At 45.4% G+C, this 22,330-nt stretch overlaps 1 pseudogene across 1 annotated transcript in view; it reads right to left on the minus strand.

The window, feature by feature from the left end:
• Positions 1-1,875: 1,875 nt before the first annotated feature.
• The window catches only part of LOC311120069 (2-hydroxyacyl-CoA lyase 1-like), a 75,755-nt pseudogene continuing 55,300 nt past the window's right edge, over positions 1,876-22,330 (minus strand). Inside the window, exons 2-8 of the transcript in view lie at positions 4,230-4,310; positions 3,998-4,070; positions 3,732-3,809; positions 3,461-3,555; positions 3,049-3,161; positions 2,307-2,442; positions 1,876-1,956 (exon numbers count right to left, since the gene is read on the minus strand). The product of the transcript in view is annotated as a 2-hydroxyacyl-CoA lyase 1-like (transcript). The remainder of the gene's footprint in view (positions 1,957-2,306; positions 2,443-3,048; positions 3,162-3,460; positions 3,556-3,731; positions 3,810-3,997; positions 4,071-4,229; positions 4,311-22,330) is intronic.

The following is a 22,330-nucleotide window of genomic DNA, read 5'->3' on the forward strand; positions in this document are numbered from 1 at the left end:
TATTGATGTCCCCCAGGAGAGCAGCAGCAGGTTGCACGTTGTTCCCCATCTCCTCAGCACACAGATCAACCTTGACATTGACCTTGACATAAATAACGTATGTGGAACGTTACTACAACATACCAGCAACGACACGACAGGAAGAGCGCCGTGCGTGACACATGTAACAGCAGCTGGAGGAGTGGCCAAACCTCAAGCTAAACACAACAGAAATAACCAGGCACCACCACATAATGCTAAGGCTGACACACACATGTTCCCTTTTATAAACCGGGTGACTCGAGCCCTGAATGCTGATTGGCTGAAAGCTGTGGTATATCTGACCGTATAACATGGGTCACGTTGAGGGAGGAGGTCAGAGACCTGGCCGTGTTGTGCCAGGATAACAACCTCTCCCTCAACGTGACCAAGACAAAGGAGATGATTGTGGACTACAGGAAAAAAAAGAGGACTGAGCACGCCCCCATTCTCATCGACGGGGCTGTAGTGGAACAGGTTGAGAGCTTCAAGTTCCTTGGTGTCCACATCACCAACGAACTATCATGGTCCAAACACACCAAGACAGTCGTGAAGAGGGCACGACAAAGCCTATTCCCCCTCAGGAGATTGAAAAGATTTGGCATGGGTCCTCAGATCCTCAAAAAATTATACAGCTGCACCATCGAGAGCATCCTGACTGGTTGCATCACCGCCTGGTATGGCAACTGCTTGGCCTCCGACCGCAAGGCACTACAGAGGGTAGTGTGTACGGCCCAGTATATCACTGGGGCCAAGTTTCCTGCCATCCAGGACCTCTATACCAGGCGGTGTCAGAGGAAGGCCCTCAAAATTGTCAAAGACTCCAGCCACCCTAGTCATAGACTGTTCTCTCTGCTACCGCACGGCAAGCGGTACCGGAGTGCCAAGTCTAGGTCCAAAAGACTTCTCAACAGCTTCTACCCCCAAGCCTTAAGACTCCTGAACAGCTAATCATGGCTACCCGGACTATTTGCACTGCCCCCCCACCCCATCCTTTTACGCTGCTGCTACTCTGTTAATTATTTATGCATAGTCACTTTAACTCTACCCACATGTACATATTACTTCAACTACCTCAACTAGCCGGTGCCCCCGCACATTGACTCTGCACCGGTACCCCCCTGTATATATAGCCTCCCTACTGTTATTTTATTTTACTTCTGCTCTTTTTTTCTCAACACTTTTTTTGTTGTTGTTTTATTTTTACTTTTTTGTTTAAAATAAATGCACTGTTGGTTAAGGGCTGTAAGTAAGCATTTCACTGTAATGTCTGCACCTGTTGTATTACGGCGCATGTGGCCAATAAAATTTGATTTGATTTGATTTGAAATTTATTTTGACTGTTCGAATTACGTTGGTAACCAGTTTATAATAGCAATAAGGCACCTCTGGGGTTTGTGGTATAGGGCCAATATACCACGGCTAAGGGCTGTATCGTCGAGGCACTCTGCGTTGCATCGTGCTTAAGAACAGCCCCTAGACGTGGTATATTGGCCATATACCACACCCCATCGGGCCTTATTGCTTAAATATAGATGTACTGTACAGCACTAAGACAGCCATGACATTATTTGGAGAGACCACAAAGACTTATAGAGAAGCTATATAATTGATAGACTAAATCCAATAGACTGAGTCAAATACCTTTATACCTGGTTACAATGAAATGTAGTTCACTATGAAATGACCTGTGACTAGGGTTGCAAAATTACAGTTACTTTCCCCAAATTCCCAGAAATCCCTGTTGGAAGATTCCAGAAATCAGAACGGAATAAGCAGAAAATCTGGAATCCGAAAAAAAGAAGGAAAAAAAAGAAACCCTACTGGTGACCTTTGACCTAGCTGGATGACCTTTACTTGGGTGTCAAACCTGGGAGGAAGGCCAAAGTGCAGGATCCAGTTGAGTCTGGTACCACAACATCAGACTGGAGCAGAGCTCTGCAGTCCCCACCAAGACCATAGAACCAGGAGGATAGGAAGAGGAGGAGGAGGAGGAGGAAGAGAGGAGGAGGAGGATAGGAAGAGAGGAGGAGGAGGATAGGAAGAGAGGAGGAGGAGAGCAGGGACAAAACAAAATGTAATGAAAAGAGGCTAGTTATAGGAGTAGTGTAGTTGTTTGATTGACACCAGTTTACATTGACATGACCTGGCCAGGAGAGACTAGTTATAGATAGGGATTTCAGGAGTTTCGTGGTCCGTTCAAATGGTCAGGGAAATTCTTGGTCCTACTTATACAGTCAATGGTCTGTACATGAATATGATGCCAGCTGAGAGAAGGAGAGGCTGACCTGGAGCGGGCAGCAGCAACACAGTTGGGGTGATCGTCAGGCAGCACCCCTTTACCCATGGGGGTGGGCAGGAAGGGCAGGTCACACCCCTCCACCAGCTCCTTCAGAGCCCCCTCTGCTCTTCAATGGGCTGCACCTGCAGAGGGACACAGACAGAGGGCACTGCCACACGGATTTCAACAGACTGGTCTTCACAACTGGGATGCATTCAGCTGAGCAAAACGTTGTGCAACGTTCAGATAGAAATATAGCATGTAGAACGAACGTGCCTCTCAGACAGGTAGAATGAGAAATCATGTCAACAACATTTGTCGACTGAACGTGGCCCAGTTTTCAACTGAACCGTGGTACAGTGCTATATGTGTTACAGTGCGTCTCAGCTGGCTATTGATCTCTCTTGGACAGACGCACGTAACATAACTGGAAGTAGCGTCTGTCAACAGAATGGGATGTGACAACTTTGTTCCGGTACGCTGATTTTTCACCACTAATCATTTGGACAAATCCCGATTTCGCAGGTGCTCGCATCTTTTCAATTTCAGAACGGGAGGGGACATTTGGCCCATAAACTTGCCGGAAACTTGCAGAGAGTTTCCGTTTAGGGGGGTGGAGAGTTCGCAAGTGGCGTTAGTATCTTTCTCTTAACATCTCCCCAGACCTTATCCAAGTATCTGACGCAATTATGCAAGATTTTAGTTCTGTTTCCCCCAGATTATCTGGCTATTAAAAAAGCAATGCCTACCTTTGCCAATGATGAGTAAAGTCCGTTTGGCTCCTTTCAGGACCGCCAGTGCTTCTGTGATCGCCATATGGTTAGCCATACTCACAGGAGGAGGTGGACTACAGGGCACCTCTCTGACAAAGGAAATAATAAATAATAGGTCAAACATTAAACATGTTACCTAGCAACTTTATTGCATATGTAAATAAACCATGAAGGTCTATCGAGGCTTATTGCTATTCTCTGATGAGAATATTTTGATATAGTGCTATATTTTCTAAGTAATTTAATTTCTGGTTCACTTCAGACGTTAAAAGGTATAACAAGATAAAATAAAAATGACTACGGTGATGTGAATTCAGAGGTATACATATTCAACAGTAACACATTAGTATACATTTTAAATGGATGAAAGACAGTGATGGCCACTAACCTGGCTCTGCTCCTGTCCAATTTAGCATTGACCATGTCCCCAGATATGTCTACGTATACAGCACCTGGACGTCCATACATGCTAGTGCGTGCTGCCTTAGACATACCAAACACCCTTAAATTCAGATCAATTAAGGCTGTGCTGTGCTCTTATGAAGCAGTTAAGGTACCTTGCTAAGCTGGAAAATTAGAGGTCAGAAAAAAGACAATTGCAGGTGATACCAAATGATATGAAGAGGACTACACAGAGGGAGTCAGAGTAGACTGTATACCTTCTCTACCACTGAGGAGATCATATCCAGACTGCTAGACCTAGCAGAGAACTTACTGTACAATCTGCATGCCTCCACCTGACAGAGAAAGAGGACCACAAATAACAAATTATTTCCTCTTTCAGCAATTAAACTGCTAGGGCCAGTTTCCCAGACAGAGATTCTCTATTGAGTTTGCTTTTTAGGCCATGACTAGGCTTAATCTGTGTCCTGGGAAACAACCCCCTAATGTTCAAAAGTCATAAATATCATGGTTCAATCGGTACCTGTGGAAACTCTTGAAACGCCCCAGTGGTCTCTTGGTTTTGATCGGAGGAGCCTCCAATAACAATCACAGGCCTACAGAGAGAGAGGTATCACACAATGACATCAACTGACAATCTGAGATAGTTTGGAGTCCTCAGATAATTTTTTGCAGTGTGCGGATAGCATCCCTTCTTTTGAAAGGACCACTGAACATGAGTAGTAGGGTCTTCTGTTTGTGGAGTTCTAGCATACCAGCAGTTCATGTTAGCGTTGGCCATTCCACCAAGTGCATGGATGAGTCCCGGTCCAGACACAACCAGACACGCACCTGGACTGGAGAGGAACAGACAGACAGAGGGACAGACAGGAAGACAGGCAGACAGACACACAAAGGGTCAGACAGACAGGCAGACATAATTAGCAATGCAAAAAAGCTATGAAACTGACCCTCACACACTACACGCTCCTGTAGTCTATGTACGGGTAGTTAATATCACATGATTTGGGGAGAGCTGGTTTAGTAATAAAAAGGTGGCTTATGGCTTGTTCATTGCGCATTCCCACATACTTGATTCCTGAGGCTTGAGCTGCCTTAGCTACTTCAATGACTGGAACACCAACTATTCCAAACATATATTCTACATTCTGTAGAGAGTTACATGTAGATACAGTATATTTACCTTTTTTTAAACATTTTTAGTCATTTAGCAGACGCTCTTATCCAGAGCGATTTACAGTTAGTGAGTGCATACATTTTCATACTGAATTGTATATGAATTGTTACAATGTAGTTTAGATTTTCTTTGCATTGACACACACATTGGCATGCATCAACAAGGGTGTTAACATATACTATTCCACATAAACATCTAAATGTTTTTCTACAACAATATTAATAGTTAGCTATACCAGTGCAATGACCTATGGCACACTTTCACAACTCATAGTGTTACATTCTCACTGCCAAGGACATGATCAGCGACTAATATATTATTAGCAACACGGTTACACAGTATAACACTGTTTTATATATATTGCACACACTTCACCTGAGCTTTTAGTGCCTCTGCAATGAGCTGAGCCCCAGTCACATCTTCCATTATTATTGTCGAGAAATCTGTTCAAAGTGCAAACGCGGTTAGCAATGATTTCTTGGACTTGTTGTTCAGTAGCTTATAAATCGTGTTTAGATCTCTTGCAAATCATTAGTTTTGTCTGCTTTCCAGCATGCATTACATGAGTAGCTTTTTCTTCTTCAGTGGGGTTTATAGGAAGTTGGCATCCAACGTTATGGTGCATTACTGCCCCCTATTGTACAGAAGTGTGGACATGAGCCGTGCAATAGCAGTCATGAATATTTAATAAACTAGTAGCATTTTTCTTTTTTTATTGCAAGAAATACATAATAAGCCCTCATTATGTGTTTATAACTGCACTTTACTTAACACTTAACTCAGTTAAGTCATTATGAGTGTATGACAGTATGAAAAAAAAAATGTATGCACTCACTAACTGTAAGTCGCTCTGGATAAGAGCTTCTGCTAAATGACTAAAATGTAAAATGTAAATGACTTGAGTGTATGCATTATAGATATAGGCTTCATAGAAAGTGTTACAAATGTTCTCCTGTCATCTTATAGGAGATCCATTCATGGATTTAGTTATGGCTTGAGAATGTGACTGGTCTACGGAGTTCTCCTTTATGTCTGTCTTTATATGTGACAACAACTTTTCTGTATTATGTGTATTTCCACAATCAATAATCATAAACGGTACTTCACTATGAATACTTTTGACTATGTGGTTTGAAGTACTTTACCGTTATCTTGCACATACATGAAGACTACTATAGACAGAAATCAATGCAGTAATGTTTTATTAAATAAAGGCTCTGATTAAAATATCATATTAATAAAATCAGGCATTTGGCTAATTCTTCTTCCCAGAAGCTCCTGTGAATGGTTTGGAGATGGCTCTGGAGAGAGCGTGTAACACCCTGACTATGAGTGGGCGTTTACGGGACTGGGACTCCTGGGGAGCAGGGGCCGGTGTGGTTGTCAGGTCCTCCTTGGGTGGGGAAGTGGATGGAACCTCTGGAACCTCACACTCAGCATCTGTCATGAGAACATTTCATAATCAGAAAATGAATGTGTGTGTTTGTGTCTGTCCGTCTGTCCGTCTGCCTGTCCGTCTGTCTGCCTGTCTGCCTGTCTGTCCGTCTGCCTGTCTGTCCGTCTGTATGCCTGTCTGCCTGTCTGTCTGTCTGTCTGTCTGTCCGTCAGTCAGTCTGTCTGTCTGCCTGCCTGCCTGTCCGTCTGCCTGTCCGTCTGTCTGTCTGCCTGTTTGCCTGTCTTTTTGTCTGCCTGTATGTCTGTCTGCCCGTCCGTCTGCCTGTCAGTCTGCCTGTCTGTCTGCATGTCTGTCCGTCGGTCTGCCTGTATCTGTTGTCACTGTTTTAACAAGCTTGTCATAGGGTGATACATCAATATGACATTATCGATGCTTATCACTTACCCTGTGAAATATGAGTCTCTCTGAGATGTTTGGTAGGCAGCGCATCCTGTTCAGGGTGTCTCTTCGGTTCCCCTTTTGTCTTGAACAGCTGTTGACAAAACACATCAGGACAACTGAGCCTGTGTAAAATACAGAGTGTGCATCCTAAAAGGCACCCTATTCGCTACGTAAGGCACTACTTTTGACAAGGGCCCAGAGAGCTCTGGTAAAAAGTCGTGCACTATATAGGGAATAGGGTGCCATTTGGGACTCTCCCATGTGTATTAGGATTGCATTACAGCGTCCTCACTCAACCTCCTAAAGACAATGACAACAGTTTTGTTCTAATGCTGAGAGACAATAGGGGTGTAGTGAATCTGTAGGGTAAATTTCAGCCCTGCCTTACAGAGGTAATCTCAAAACACAGAGCACCCTACCTTAATCATGATCTTTGGAAACTTATGCATTTTCGGTAGGAAACGCCACTTCCTGTTCTTCTTAGTCTCTTCCCCTCTGGCAGAGGGAAGACGGGCCATGCCGTCAGCCTTTACATCAGCCGGGCTAAGGCTCCTGGCAGGGAATTCCTCAGTAGCATTAAGGTCAGCTACAACACCATGAGTGATGTCACTTGTGGCATTGCTGGTGTCTGAGTGAGAAGAGCACGCTAGTGTGACCGACCTGTGTACAATAACTGGGAGAAGAGGACGCAGCCATTGAAGTCAGTCACTGCATCCCAAATGGCATTCTCTTCACTTTATAGTGCACTACTTTTGACCAGGGCCCATAGGGTCTGGTCAAAAGTAGTGCACTAAATATGGAAGAAGGTGCCATTTTGGACACAACCAGTGAATTTCACATCATAAAACGCAATGTATTGAGCATCATGTTACAATTAAGTCCTATGCAGATGAAAATAGGTACTTTCACTTACCATCCTCCATTGTAGACTTGGACACATAAGTCAGGCTGTCCATCACCACGTCTGTCATCAACTTGATGACCTGATCCAAAACCATTTCAGCCGATGGTGGCATAGGCCTTCCCATACACTGCCCCAGGAGTCTCCTAACAGAAGTCTGGGCAAAGTTGTAAATGAGCTCTGAGGCATCGTCCTTTGACAGCTTCCTCAGGGCTGGTTTAGGCAGCGCTGGTTGAGAGAGGCTTCTGTGGCCAACCATGGATTGAAGCTGGCGGTTTATGGTTATCTCCTGAATGAGACCATGGACCTTTGCGATCAGGTTGCCAGATGCACCTTGAAGGGCTTCAACTGACAGGAGCCTATCCAGATGTTCTTCTGCTGAAGTCATCTCTGGGTCGTCCGTCTTCAATGTGTCCATTATAGTTTTCACTATGATATTGGTGTCAGATATGTTTATTTCTTGTTGGCTCACAAGCGTTGACCGTGAACCTGTCTCGTCCATTGCGATAGAGGTATGGGATTCTGTCCTTGTGATTTCATCGGCAGCGCTCATGTCAGGCAACTGGTCGAGTCTAACATGTTAGTGGCTATCAGACACTCCTCACTTGCAATCTGCCCAACAGATGAACTCTCAGAGTTGGCCACTCTACACTTGATCACATTTAGGATCAAGCTGAGCGTCTTCTTTGCAGTTTTGCTAAAGCCTTCTTGGCTGACTGCCACTGTTACGTCTTTTAGAGCCACAAGAGGTTTGCAACTTTCACTCAATCCACTGCCGTGGAGAGGAGAGGCTCTCTTCAAACTGTTGTTGCTCACAACTGACATACTCCTGGTGGGCAGAGTGACATCCTCACTGCATGTGTCAATTATATGGTGGTCTGTTGAAGAGCCACTCGAAGACACAAGGGCTTTAGACCTTTTAGCCAAACAGACTTTTGACAAAGGCTTCTCACTTCTCACAGACGGAGGGCGGCTCCTGTCCTCAACAAGAGCAGTGTCAGCGGACTTAGAATGTCTGAGTGTCTCCACAGGGGCGGAGTCCAGCACATATTTGGCTGTGGTGACTGACACTGGTGGAAAAGAGAAAAAGATGTTCAGTCTATCCTTTACTCTGTGGTACATGGTTTGAGCAGCATCCAATAAGTTGTCAAAGACAACTCTGGGTTTGAGCTGGAACTCCAGCTTTTTCTCTCCTAGTGGGAAGGAGTCTGCGTCGTCCACAGTGTACTGGGATACACTTTCAAGGTCTTGCATGATAATATTTACTATATCTTCGGCTGTAGAAACCGCATGGTGTGAGAAGGTGGTGCTAGGCATGCTCTGTAGCAAAGAATGGCTGGCTTTGCTAGCAGCTCTGAGAATGGTCTCACTCACAATGTGTTTGGCCTTAGCTCGGAACTCAGCACTGTGAAAGCTCTGGATGGAAATGTTAGAGGTTCTGCTGGCTGCACTAAGAGATCGCGTGAGTGTGGCAATCTCGGCTGATGTCACATCACTCGAAATGGTGAGGTCCTCCAATTTCGAAATTATCGAGTCCAACTTCTGGTTGAAGTCGAAGGATGAATTTGACGTGCTCTCCCCAACGGAAGCGGAGCAGTCTTCCTTTGAAGTGTCCACCCTCAGCACCGAGATCACCTGTTTGATTACCCCTTTAGTGCAGGTGTCGAGGGTGAGCTGGTAGGCTGAGGCTGGGGACTTAGAAGGGTCTTACTGTCTGTCTTCTGTACAGGAGACACTGCCAAAGTGGCCTCAGTTACAGGAGATTCCTGCACAGTGGCCTCAGTTACAAGTAGTCCAGTTGCAGAAAGCTCGATTTGCACAGGAGTATTTTTTCCCTCAGTGAGATGGTGGGAGGTGAACAGCTTCCTTAGTTTGTCCAGGGTTTTGGTATAAATCTTCTGGGAACCTGAACTCACTTCCACCCAGAACATTTTGCGACCTGATTTCGTACGCATGGAGGCCTTATTGACCTCAGATACCTCATGCAGGTCGGAAATAATTCCACCAAAGAGATCAGAGGATGCCTCCTCAATATTCTCTGAGGAAACATGGACAGATAGGATTTCCGACAGTTTCCCACAAGTGTCGGTTTTATCCAGCGCAGCAGTATATGTCACAGCTGCATCCTGAATGACCTGAGTGATGCATTGCTCAGCTTTGACAATATACTCCTCCACTGGTTGACCATGGAGGATGTCAACTTTATCAGCAGGGAGCTCCTTCTGAATACTCACATTCTCCTCTGATGGGCATGGGTTGTTGAAGATAATGCTCTCAGTGACCATCTTAGAGGAGGCGAGAGATGAGTCGAGAAGCAGAGATCTGTATATTGTCGAGGTGGACATCTCTGGGTGCTTTATCACAGCAGCCTCCTCCAAAATGGCCGACGGGCCCTGGAGGATGTCAGAGATATCCATGTCCTCAATGGTCTCTACCAGAGACGATAGTAGGTCTCTGGCTGCCAGGTTGGTAGGTCTCTGGTTCTCAAGCTCTGTTTTGATTGCTTGACAGGCAGTTGCCAGAGCAACAACAGAGCGAGAACACAACTGCTTCAAGGTGGAGTCAGAAAAAGATGATGACAGATCTGTCATGGACATGGTGGAGAGTTGACTCTCAGAGACAAATGGGCTGAGTTTGACAGACACCTGTCTGACCAAGTCCCCAGCAAGAGCTCTCATATCTATTGCTCCACTAGCTGAGTTGTGGGAGCAGGCACTCTGTGGCCTTGACGGGTTCCTGTTATCCAAAAATCCTGTTATCCAAAAAACCTCAAGTACAAGATCCACAACATCGGATGACACTTCTGTCACTCTGTTGTCGGACAGAAATGTACTTGGATGAATGGTGCCTGCATTCACAGTCCAGTCGCAAATGGAGTTGTTGGACTGACTCTTGACTAGTGGAACTAGACAGGTTTCACTTGGACCTTGGCCAAAGAGCTCTGCCATTTTGAGCAGAACTGATCTTAAGACCTTTGACTTGGAAATGTTCAGCAGTGGGTCGTTGTTGGACAGTCTGGTGGATGGTCTGCTAGCCGATCTGTGAACCACTAGGCTTTGTATTTCTGCCGAAATGGCAGTTAGAAAATAGGTCAAGGGGCTGGACGCTCTCCCCTCATTTCCTCCGTTGGCTTTAGCCTTGATGATGCTATCTATGATGATGACTATGACCTGTCCAGCCAGAGGACCCAAGATGGCCTCAAGCTCCCTCTCTAACTCAAGGGGAGACTTGTGGCCGAGCGCAATATGCTCTATGGCATGGGAATACATCTTAGAAGTCGCCATGCTTAGCATCTCTTGGGCAAACTGTTGACTTGCTGAGATACTTCCAGTCAGCAGAACTAGAGTTCCCTGACTGACACTTCGCATTAGCTCAGCCAATCTGGAGTTGAGAAGGTTTATAACCAACTCGACAATACCCATCATAAACTTGCCGTCCGTTGACATTTTGCTAGGTCTGTATTTCTCCTGTCTACTCCGTTTGGGCAGCGGTACGATGTCACCCTGCGACTGGCCGCTCTGGACCATGTCGAAGACAGAGTCCTCAGAGATGCCAAACACAGATCTCAGTGGTGCTGAGTGTTGTCTGTGTCTCATCTCTCTATCGCCACCCTCAGGTGAGGAGACATATCGCTCTTCGTTCTCACTTAGCAAAGAGGTCATGGACCTGCAGAATGCACAACATAAATGAATAGTATATGGTAACAAAATAAAAAATATGATCCAAGAATTTGGGACACTAACTCAACCTTGTTATTATTATTCAAAGGAAGCATTGTGAACCATCTCAAACCACACTCAGAGCAAACATTAACATTCAGAGTAAACGTTTTAGAGTGGTTGTGTAGTATCTAAGTAGTATTTCTCACTAAGTGGATCTGGAATGGATATTTGTACCTATAACAGGAAATACCTGCAAAAAGAGGAGGGGATAGAGCTAGGTATCTGTGAGAGGAGGGGATAGGGCTAGATACCTGTGAGAGGAGGGGATAGGGCTAGGTACCTGTGAGAGGAGGGGATAGGGCTAGGTACCTGTGAGAGGAGGGGATAGGGCTAGGTACCTGTGAGAGGCGTGGATAGGGGTAGGTACCTGTGAGAGGAGGGGATAGGGCTAGGTACCTGTGAAAGGAGGGGATAGGGCTAGGTACCTTTGAGAGGCGTGGATAGGGGTAGGTACCTGTGAGAGGAGGGGATAGGGCTAGGTACCTTTGAGAGGCGTGGATAGGGGTAGGTACCTGTGAGAGGAGGGGATAGGGGTAGGTACCTGTGAGAGGAGAGGATAGGGCTAGGTACCTTTGAGAGGAGGGGATAGGGCTAGGTACCTGTGAGAGGAGAGGATAGGGCTAGGTACCTTTGAGAGGAGGGGATAGGGCTAGGTACCTGTGAGAGGCATGGATAGGGCTAGGTACCTGTTAGAGGCATGGATAGGGCTAGGTACCTGTGAGAGGCATGGATAAGGCTAGGTACCTGTGAGAGGCGTGGATAGGGCTAGGTACCTGTGAGAGGAGGTGATAGGGCTAGGTACCTGTTAGAGGCATGGATAGGGCTAGGTACCTGTGAGAGGAGGGGATAGGGCTAGGTACCTGTGAGAGGAGGGGATAGGGCTAGGTACCTGTGAGAGGCGTGGATAGGGGTAGGTACCTGTGAGAGGAGGGGATAGGGCTAGGTACCTGTGAGAGGAGGGGATAGGGGTAGGTACCTGTGAGAGGAGGGGATAGGGGTAGGTACCTGTGAGAGGAGGGGATAGGGCTAGGTACCTGTGAGAGGAGGGGATAGGGCTAGGTACCTGTGAGAGGAGGGGATAGGGCTAGGTACCTGTGAGAGGCGTGGATAGGGGTAGGTACCTGTGAGAGGAGGGGATAGGGCTAGGTACCTGTGAAAGGAGGGGATAGGGCTAGGTACCTTTGAGAGGCGTGGATAGGGGTAGGTACCTGTGAGAGGAGGGGATAGGGCTAGGTACCTTTGAGAGGCGTGGATAGGGGTAGGTACCTGTGAGAGGAGGGGATAGGGGTAGGTACCTTTGAGAGGAGGGGATAGGGCTAGGTACCTGTGCGAGGAGAGGATAGGGCTAGGTACCTTTGAGAGGAGCGGATAGGGCTAGGTACCTGTGAGAGGCATGGATAGGGCTAGGTACCTGTTAGAGGCATGGATAGGGCTAGGTACCTGTGAGAGGCGTGGATAAGGCTAGGTACCTGTGAGATGCGTGGATAGGGCTAGGTACCTGTGAGAGGAGGGGATAGGGCTAGGTACCTGTGAGAGGAGGGGAAAGGCGTGGGAGTGCGTGTGCTGCAGGCAGTTCTGGCGCTGGTGCACCTGCTGGGTCCTCCACTACAGCTGAATCTGACGCTGCGGCCAAGAGAGGTCACCTCTCCTGCCTCATTACTTCCTGATCCAGAAGAGCTTGGCGAATCAGAGAGCTCTATCTGCATGGTGAGGTCAAGGGCGGGAACAACCACAGTGGATGTAGACTCCATCACCCATGCTACAATATCCATACACTTGGCACTAAACTCATGTCTGCTCATCTGCAATGTTAAAAGACCATACAGAGTTAGTTTGTTAAAGGGGCTGCACTGATATAAAATGTAGAACCATTTACTCAAGCTAGTCAATTAAAGCAGTGGTTCAGGATTAAAGGTCCTGCAGGATTTCCACAAATGAATGTTTGGTCCATTTTACCAACATTAACTACTTTAGAGGTGACTATAACTCACCCCGGCACGCATATTCTCACTCAGCAGATTCCAATGGCTGAAAAGTAAATAAATGCAAGTACACAATGAACTACATGACATTACCTCTATTATCTTAGACTATGTTATGGATAGACATTACCTCTATTATTTTAGATTACGTTATGGATGGACATTACCTCTATGATTTTAGATTACGTTATGGATGGACATTACCTCTATTATTTTAGATTACGTTATGGATGGACATTACCTCTATTATTTTAGATTACGTTATGGATGGACATTACCTCTATTATTTTAGATTACGTTATGGATGGACATTACCTCTATTATCTTAGATTACGTTATGGATGGACATTACCTCTATTATCTTAGACTACGTTATGGATGGACCTCTATGGAACTAGGCCACACCCAGACATCCCTGATTGGTTATTTGGTCCGTTGAGTCCTTTGTATTGGCCCGAGACTATGGGAGACTCTCAATCTCCTCGCCTCCTTCTCAAAACCCATTGGATGAGAAGGTCAGAAGGGCGGGACCTCTGGCTTTCTCATCCAATGGGTTTTGAGAAGAGAGGACACGAGGAGTATGCAATTGAGATAGGGAACATATCTAGGGGATGCATGGGGAAGCCAAAGAGCAACTTACTCGTCCTTCATGTCCTGCACAAAGGTGTGTAGGTCTGGGTAGCTTCTCTTTCCCCTGCTGAGGGTGAGGCTGGTCTGGGAAGTTTCATCCTTGTGGGTCACGGTAGTGAAGGTCACCACTGCAGCCTGATGGCGACAACAGAAAGCAGAGTTAGGCTGTAATTCAATTTTGCGTCATTAAAACACAAAATATCTCAATGAAATGTCATACATGTAATAGAAAAATACATCAAATACATCAACTTGTCCGAGAGAGATTTACATGGTTACAAAAACGTCACGCCACTTTTTTCCAAGATGGCGAAGTAGTGCAGTCCTGTTTCTGTCGTGTGTCTGTAAATAGCCTGTAAATACCCTGTTTTTTGTATTTTTCGTACATATTTCCCTATCAGACTTTTCATCCTTCTACAAAATATACTTTCCTGCAACCCGCCTCACTCAATGTGGAACGGATTCTATTATCAACTTACCTTTATCTAGAATCTAGAATCTCCAGTTGAAACTAGCTAGCCATCTAACTAGCTACTTGCTATTAGCCACAGCTAGCGGTGTTTCACCCAGAACATTGGATTTTTTTCCGCGGGATTAATTTTAATCACTGGACATTGATCACCGGATATTCGGCCAGTCTGCACAGCGCGTTATCGACCCAGAACATATCAGTTTTTCCGCCGGAATCACTGAATCACTGGACCTTTAACTCCGGATTCATCGCTACCAGCTAGCTACCACCAGCCAGCTACAACAAAACGGACGCTGTGGTCTGGCTAATCATCCTGAGCTAGGCCCATCGCCCATCTCCCGGCTATCTACCTCTCTGTCAACCGGACGGGACCACCTAGTGTTGACACGGAGCCCCGCCGATCCTACACGACTGGTCTACCGACGAAATCGTCTGATGTGGTTACGACGTTAACCACGAAGATTCCATCCATCTGCTAGCCCTGGCCCGCTAGCACACGCTAGCCGTGGCCTCTTACTAGTGCTTCACCACCGGACCTTATGATAACTCAGATATACAGCTGATATCTGCTGGACTGTTCCTTTTTACGGTACTACATCCTGTTTATGTTTAGCCTCAGCCCAAACATGGTTAGTTTATTGTTGTTTCGGTTATTTCTAATTGTACTATATCACTGTAGACCCCCCAGCCTAGCTAAACCTGCCTTAGATAGCTCCTTTGCACCTTCCCCTATACACGCGGAGACCGACTCAATTGATGACTCCAGCGATGCTATCTCTTTCATTGTTACCCAACGCTTAGGTTTACCTCCACTTTACTCATATCCTTCCATATCCTTGTCTGTACATAATGCCCTGAATCTTTTCTATAACACCCGGAAATCTGCCCCCTTTATTCTATGTACCCAACGCACTAGAAGACCAGTTCTTAAAGCCTTTAGCCGTATCCTTATTCTAGTCCTCCTCTGTTCCTCTGGTGATGTAGAGGCTAACCCAGGCCCTGCAGCCCTCAGTATCACTCCTACTCCCCAGGCGCTATCATTTGATGACTTCTGTAATCGCAAAAGTCTTGGTTTCTTGCACATAAATATCAGAAGTCTACTTCCTAAGTTTGAGTTATTCACTGCGTTAGCACACTCTGCCAACCCTGATGTTCTAGCAGTGTCTGAATCCTGGCTCAGGAAGGCCACCAAAAATTCTGAAATGTCCATCCCCAACTATAACATTTTCCGTCTAGATAGAACTGCCAAAGGGGGTGGAGTTGCAATCTACTGTAGAGATAGCCTGCAGAGCTCTATCATACTATCCAGGTCTGTGCCCAAACAGTTTGAGCTTCTACTTCTAAAAATCCACCTTTCCAGAAATAAGTCTCTCACTGTTGCCGCTTGCTACAGACCCCCCTCAGCCCCCAGCTGTGCCCTGGACACCATATGTGAATTGATTGCCCCCCATTTATCCTCAGAGTTTGTACTGCTTGGTGACCTAAATTGGGATATGCTTAATACCCCAGCCATCCTACAATCCAAGCTAGATGCCCTCAACCTCACGCAAATTATCAACGAACCTACCAGGTACAACCCTAAATCCGTAAACATGGGTACCCTCATAGATATCATCCTGACTAACATACCCTCTAAATACACCTCAGCTGTCTTCAACCAGGATCTCAGCGATCACTGCCTTATTGCCTGCGTCCGTAACGGGTCCGCGGTCAAACGGTCACCCCTCATCACTGTCAAACGCTCCCTAAAACACTTTAGCGAGGAGGCCTTCCTAATTGACCTGGCCCAGGTATCCTGGATGGATATAGATCTCATTCCGTCAGTAGAGGATGCCTGGTTGTTCCTTAAAAGTAATTTCCTCTCAATCTTAAATAAACATGCCCCATTCAAAAAATACAGAACTAAGAACCGATATAGCCCCTGGTTCTCCTCAGACTTGACTGCCCTTGACCAGCACAAAAACATCCTGTGGCGTACAGCATTAGCATCAAATAGCCCCCGCGATATGCAACTTTTCAGGGAAGTTAGGAACCAATATACACAAGCAGTCAGGAAAGCAAAGGCTAACTTTTTCAAACAGAAATTTGCATCCTGTAGCACTAACTCCAAAAAGTTTTGGGACACTGTAAAGTCCATGGAGAATAAGAGCACTTCCTCCCAGCTGCCCACTGCACTGAGGCTAGGAAACACTATCACCACCGATAAATCTACAATAATCGAGAATTTCAACAAGCATTTTGCTACAGCTGGCCATGCTTTCCATCTGGCTACCACTAACCCGGCCACCAACTCTGCACCCTCTGCTGCAACTTGCCCATGCCCCCCCCGCTTCTCCTTCACACAAATTCAGACAGCTGATGTTTTGAAAGCGCTGCAAAATCTGGACCCCTACAAATCAGCTGGGCTAGACAATCTGGACCCTTTCTTTCTAAAACTAGCCGCCGAAATTGTCGCAACCCCTATTACTAGTCTGTTCAACCTCTCTTTCATAACGTCTGAGATCCCCAGAGATTGGAAAGCTGCTGCAGTCATCCCCCTCTTCAAAGGGGGTGACACTCTAGATCCAAACTGCTACAGACCTATATCCATCCTGCCCTGCCTTTCGAAAGTATTCGAAAGCCAAGTTAACAAACAGATCATCGACCATTTCGAATACCACCGTACCTTCTCCGCTATGCAATCCGGTTTCCGAGCTGGTCACGGGTGCACGTCAGCCACGCTCAAGGTCCTAAACGATATTATAACCGCGATTGATAATAGACAGTACTGTGCAGCCGTCTTCATCGACCTGGCCAAGGCTTTCGACTCTGTCAACCACCGCATTCTTATTGGCAGACTAAATAGCCTTGGTTTCTCAAATGACTGCCTCGCCTGGTTCACCAACTACTTCTCAGATAGAGTTCAGTGTGTCAAATCGGAGGGCCTGTTGTCTGGACCTATGGCAGTCTCTATGGGGGTGCCACAGGGTTCAATTCTTGGGCCGACACTTTTCTCCGTGTATATCAATGATGTCGCTCTTGCTGCTGGTGACTCTCAGATCCACCTCTACGCAGACGACACCATTTTGTATACATCTGGCCCTTCATTGGACACTGTGTTAACAAACCTCCAAACGAGCTTCAATGCCATACAACAATCCTTCAGTAGCCTTCAACTGCTCTTAAACACTAGTAAAACTAAATGCATGCTTTTCAATCGAATGCTGCTAGCACCCGCCCACCCAACTAGAATCACCACTCTCGACGGGTCTGACCTAGAGTATGTGGACAACTACAAATATCTAGGTGTCTGGTTAGACTGTAAACTCAACTTCCAGACTCACATAAAGAATCTCCAATCCAAAGTTAAATCTAGAATCGGCTTCCTATTTCGCAACAAAGCCTCCTTCACTCATGCTGCCAAACATGCCCTCGTAAAACTGACTATCCTACCGATCCTTGACTTCGGCGATGTCATTTACAAAATAGCCTCCAACACTCTACTCAGCAAACTGGATGTAGTCTATCACAGTGCCATCCGTTTTGTCTCCAAAGCCCCATACACTACCCACCACTGTGACCTGTACGCTCTTGTTGGCTGGTCCTCACTACATGTTCGTCGTCAAACCCACTGGCTCCAGGCCATCTATAAATCACTGCTAGGCAAATCCCCGCCTTATCTTAGCTCATTGGTCACCATAGCAGCACCCACCCGTAGTCTGCGCTCCAGCAGGTATATCTCACTGGTCATTCCCAAAGCCAACACCTCCTTTGGCCGCCATTCCTTCCAGTTCTCTGCTGCCAATGACTGGAACGAATTGCAAAAATCTCTGAAGCTGGAGACTCTTATCTCCCTCAATAACTTTAAGCATCAGTTGTCAGAGCACCTTACCGATCACTGCACCTGTACACAGCCCATCTGAAATTAGCCCACCCAACTACCTCATCCCTATATTGTTATTTATTTTGCTCTTTTGCACCCCAGTATCTCTATTTGCACATAATCTCTTGCACATCTAGCATTCCAGTGTTAATAATATTGTAATTATTCTGCACTATAGCCTATTTATTGCCTTACCTCCATAACTTGCTACATTTGCACACACTGTATATATATTTTCTGTTGTATTTCTGACTTTATGTTTTTTTACCCCATATGTAACTCTGTGTTGTTTTTATTGCACTACTTTGCTTTATCTTGGCCAGGTCGCAGTTGTAAATGAGAACCTGTTCTCAACTGGCATACCTGGTTAAATAAAGGTGAAATAAATAAAAATAAAATAAAAATAAAAGCCTACACGAAATACAGCCCTTATTTTATGTGTTTCTAAAATCGCCTATGGGAAAAATTAATGGTGGAAAAACGATTGGAACCATTTCCCTGTTTGACCGCTAGGTTTTATGGGTATTATCACACCTCCACTGTAACACTCTATAGAGGGGTTGGTTGTTTAGCAACAAAACTGGCATGCAACTATGGGGCAAAATAGACAGGGTTTGACTTAGACAACATGTAAACTATATTTAGTCTCTAAATGTTTAATGCAAACATAAATACATTTGAACAATGAACTCGTCTCAAATACATTGTTACAGTTGTTGTTGGTTAGCTAGGTAGCGAATTTTAGTCATTGCATAGACATGATATCAGTCAAAACACCTCAAAACAAGACATGGTATCAATAACACCATACAACGAGCTGAAACATGCCATAGAGCTACGATTCCCCACATGGCAGCTTGTTGTTAGCTGAGGTACAGAATCATAACAAGATACACGACTTCCGGCCATCGATGCGCGAGCATCATTTTCGTGACGTCAGCCAACCCTTCTATGGCTCCTGGTCAAAAGTAGTACACTAGCCTACATAGGGAATAGGGTGCCATTTTGGACGAATTTATGAAGGTGCTGTCATAACCTTTGACCCCCATTTGACCCTACTGTACCTTTAGCCAACTCTCATGACTCCCCGGCCATATACTTTCTAGTTTGATATTACAGCATGAATAGCACATTATTTCATTTGTTAAACAATATTTAATCCACAGTAATTAATATAATTGAAGATTTAAAAATAAATAACATGTCTACCTTGAACTCTTTATTCTCCATCTCCTTGCAAAATCAGCACATTTCCTTGCCAAAATGAACGCGCATCCAGAGCGAAAACAAACGCAATCCTCCAGCACTAGGGAGGATTAGACTGAACTGCTCCAGCGGTTTTTGATCAGTTTCAACATTTATCAGTGATGACGTAACAATGACCTGTACAGATTTGACGCACTTTCGATCTCGTGCTGATGCAACACTCTGTGTTGTTGAAAGCTCATGTATGGAAATCCTGCGAGTTGTAAACAAATGTAGGCTATTGTTGCCCTTAAAACTGTAATGTTGAGGACGCCATGAAAAATAAAATACATAACCCACACCGTTAGGCCAAGGTACATGCAATATTCATCACTTTGCCAATAGACTTCTTGTTCCTTGTTGTATGTAGCCTTTCTTTTGGGATTAGCACCACTGTCACCTAGAAATTGATACTGCGGTTGTCACATAAAACAGATAACCCATAGTTCATTATTAAATAACATAACTCATTTCTTTATTTTATTACTCATAAAATATACAGCAATCTTCAGATACTGAAAGAATTCATGGGAGTTTCGAATTCAGTCACTATTTCATATGTACATGCTAGTTTCATCCTTTTAAAGAAAAAAAAGGACACGAAAAAACCTGTGAACCTCCTGATCCTGATTTGACGAACATAGCATATGTATTGTACATATTTCCAGTTAAAATTATTTTCAAAAAGAGACAAAAACGGGGGTTTGAACAAGCAATCACATAAAAGGATTGAGTGGTTTCATTTTTTTGAAGAAGTTAAGCAAGCAAAACCTGTCAAAATACATTGATTATAAGACCAAGACAAATAATATATATATATTTTTTTCAACAGAAGAAAATCTAAATGCTGCTGTCCTACCATTGGTTTACAGTGTTTCTCCTCTCCAAGGGAGGCATGTTTTCCCCCTCGTATGCCTCGGAATAGTATCAGTGCTTTTCACAAACGTTGTAGTACTTAGTGTGCATCATTGTTTTCGCTCATACAGCTGCCCCTACTCTCCTAACCTCCCCTCAGTAACTAAAGAAGGCACAAAATGATGACATAAATATCACAAGAAAGAATACATGAATTAATAATTTACTTTCTAAAATATTTTCTAGAGGGCAAAGGACAGGTAGGTTTAATAACGCAAATGTAAAAAGTCCTGTCGCTCACATACAAATGCAAAATCTAAATGGCACCCTATTCTTTATAGAGTACACTACTTTTGACCAGAACCCTATGGCCCTGGTCAAAAGTAGTGTACTATAAAGGGAATAGGGTGCCATTGGGGATGGAAATTCTTTGAAATTACTCATGAGAGCAAATACTACGATTCTTTGGTTCCCACAGAGGGTCAGGAGCTTAAGACATGAATGATTTTATTAAAATGTTTGTTCATAAAAAATAAATGATTTCCCCTCCTCCCACATGGATTACAGACAAGAGGCTAGGTGCGTTCTGACTGTCTTAGTGTGCGGATAAACATGACCATCACTCTCATAAAACTTAAATGAAACATCACTCCTTATGTTTTTTCTCAGGCCAAAACGCTCAATCCCATTTCTACTGTCAAAACAGGTTTTGAAAAGGCTTCTTCCACATCTTTTGGTCCATGTCTGTTTTTCACTCAGTGAAGTGCTACTATCCCCTTGGACTACAGGTTATTGCCGTCATAAGGTGTCCGTCTGTCTGTTGGCTGGACAGTTTCTACCGTTTAGGACCTTTGTGGGTAAAGGTAAAGGTGGGGTATAGCAGCAGCAGTTCCTCTGAAGTCCAGTATCTGCTGGAAGGACACCTGGTGGTATGAGAGGATGAGTGTGGCCAGCCAGCCTGTTGTGCCTCCCCCTCTCCCTCCCTCCCTCCCTCCCTCCATTTCTCTCTCTCCAACTGCGGGACTCTTAAGGCTCCTGTGCGGACTGTCTCGGCTCGTGCCCTCCCAAAGCTGGCTGTGGTGATTTAAGACACGGTGTGTATGTGTGGATTTGTTTGTGGCCTCTGCCCCACTTCACTGTCCATCCGCCTGCCCTTGGCTCCCCTCCTGGGCAGCGACCACCACCCCCCTCAGTATGTCTCTGAGTCTGAGTCGTTGAGTTCCTCATCCTTGTAGAAGCCTCCATCGTGGTCGCGGTGGCCGATGTTGTTGAAGCTGCAGTAGGAGCTGTGCTCGCTGCGCAGCACGGGCAGGCTGTCGAAGGTCACACTCTTGGAGGGGCTGGTGGTGTAGTGGTTAATGGCACTGAAGGACAGGCTGGGCGCCGGGTTGCAGGGGGACACGGGCATCATGGTGGCCAGGATCAGCGCCAGGCAGTCCGCCACGTCTTTGTTGGGGGCGCAGGCCAAGGCAGGCGTGTAACCTGAGGGGTTCAAACAGAACAGCAGAGGGTCACTTCAGGAGCATCACCGTTTACTATAACACTTTTGGTGAAAAACATGAAATAACACCAGGCTAGGAGATACAAAGTTAAGACAATAACTAAGCAGTGGACTAGAGAGAAACATTTGTGGACACATTGAGAAGAGAAGTACAGAAGAAAACGGTGTTAGCGTTATGGATCTTACCATTCTCATCGACTGCGAGCACACTAGTAGCTCCTGAACCACCACCGTCAGACCATTTCTGGCTGCAACGTGTAACGGCCTGAGGAGAAAGTACCGTCAGATTAGCCAGCAGCAAATGAGGATACCTCCCAAATGCCAGACTATTCCCTATATAGTGCACTTCTTCTAATTCTTCTGGCCCAATTAATACAGCTGAACCATACGTACGTCTGTAAGGCTGCGTTAGTCGAGTTGATGAGGTTCCTGTCTGTAATCTTCTCCAATATCAACAAAGCACTGGTTTCATGCCCCTTTAAAAACCAGAGTCAAACATGTCAGACCAAAATTTCAACCAGAGAGAGCCAACTGTTCAGATGAACGTCATCTTCATGTGGGGATGCTCACCTTACTGCAGGCCAGATGAAGAGCAGTGTTCTTGACTGCATCCTGCAGGGTGAGCTCTGCTTTGGCACTGCTCACCAACAGCTCTGACACAGACAGAGAAAC

Source organism: Coregonus lavaretus (assembly GCF_964263955.1).
Source record: "Coregonus lavaretus genome assembly, contig: HAP1_SCAFFOLD_776, whole genome shotgun sequence".
Lineage (NCBI taxonomy): Eukaryota > Metazoa > Chordata > Actinopteri > Salmoniformes > Salmonidae > Coregonus > Coregonus lavaretus.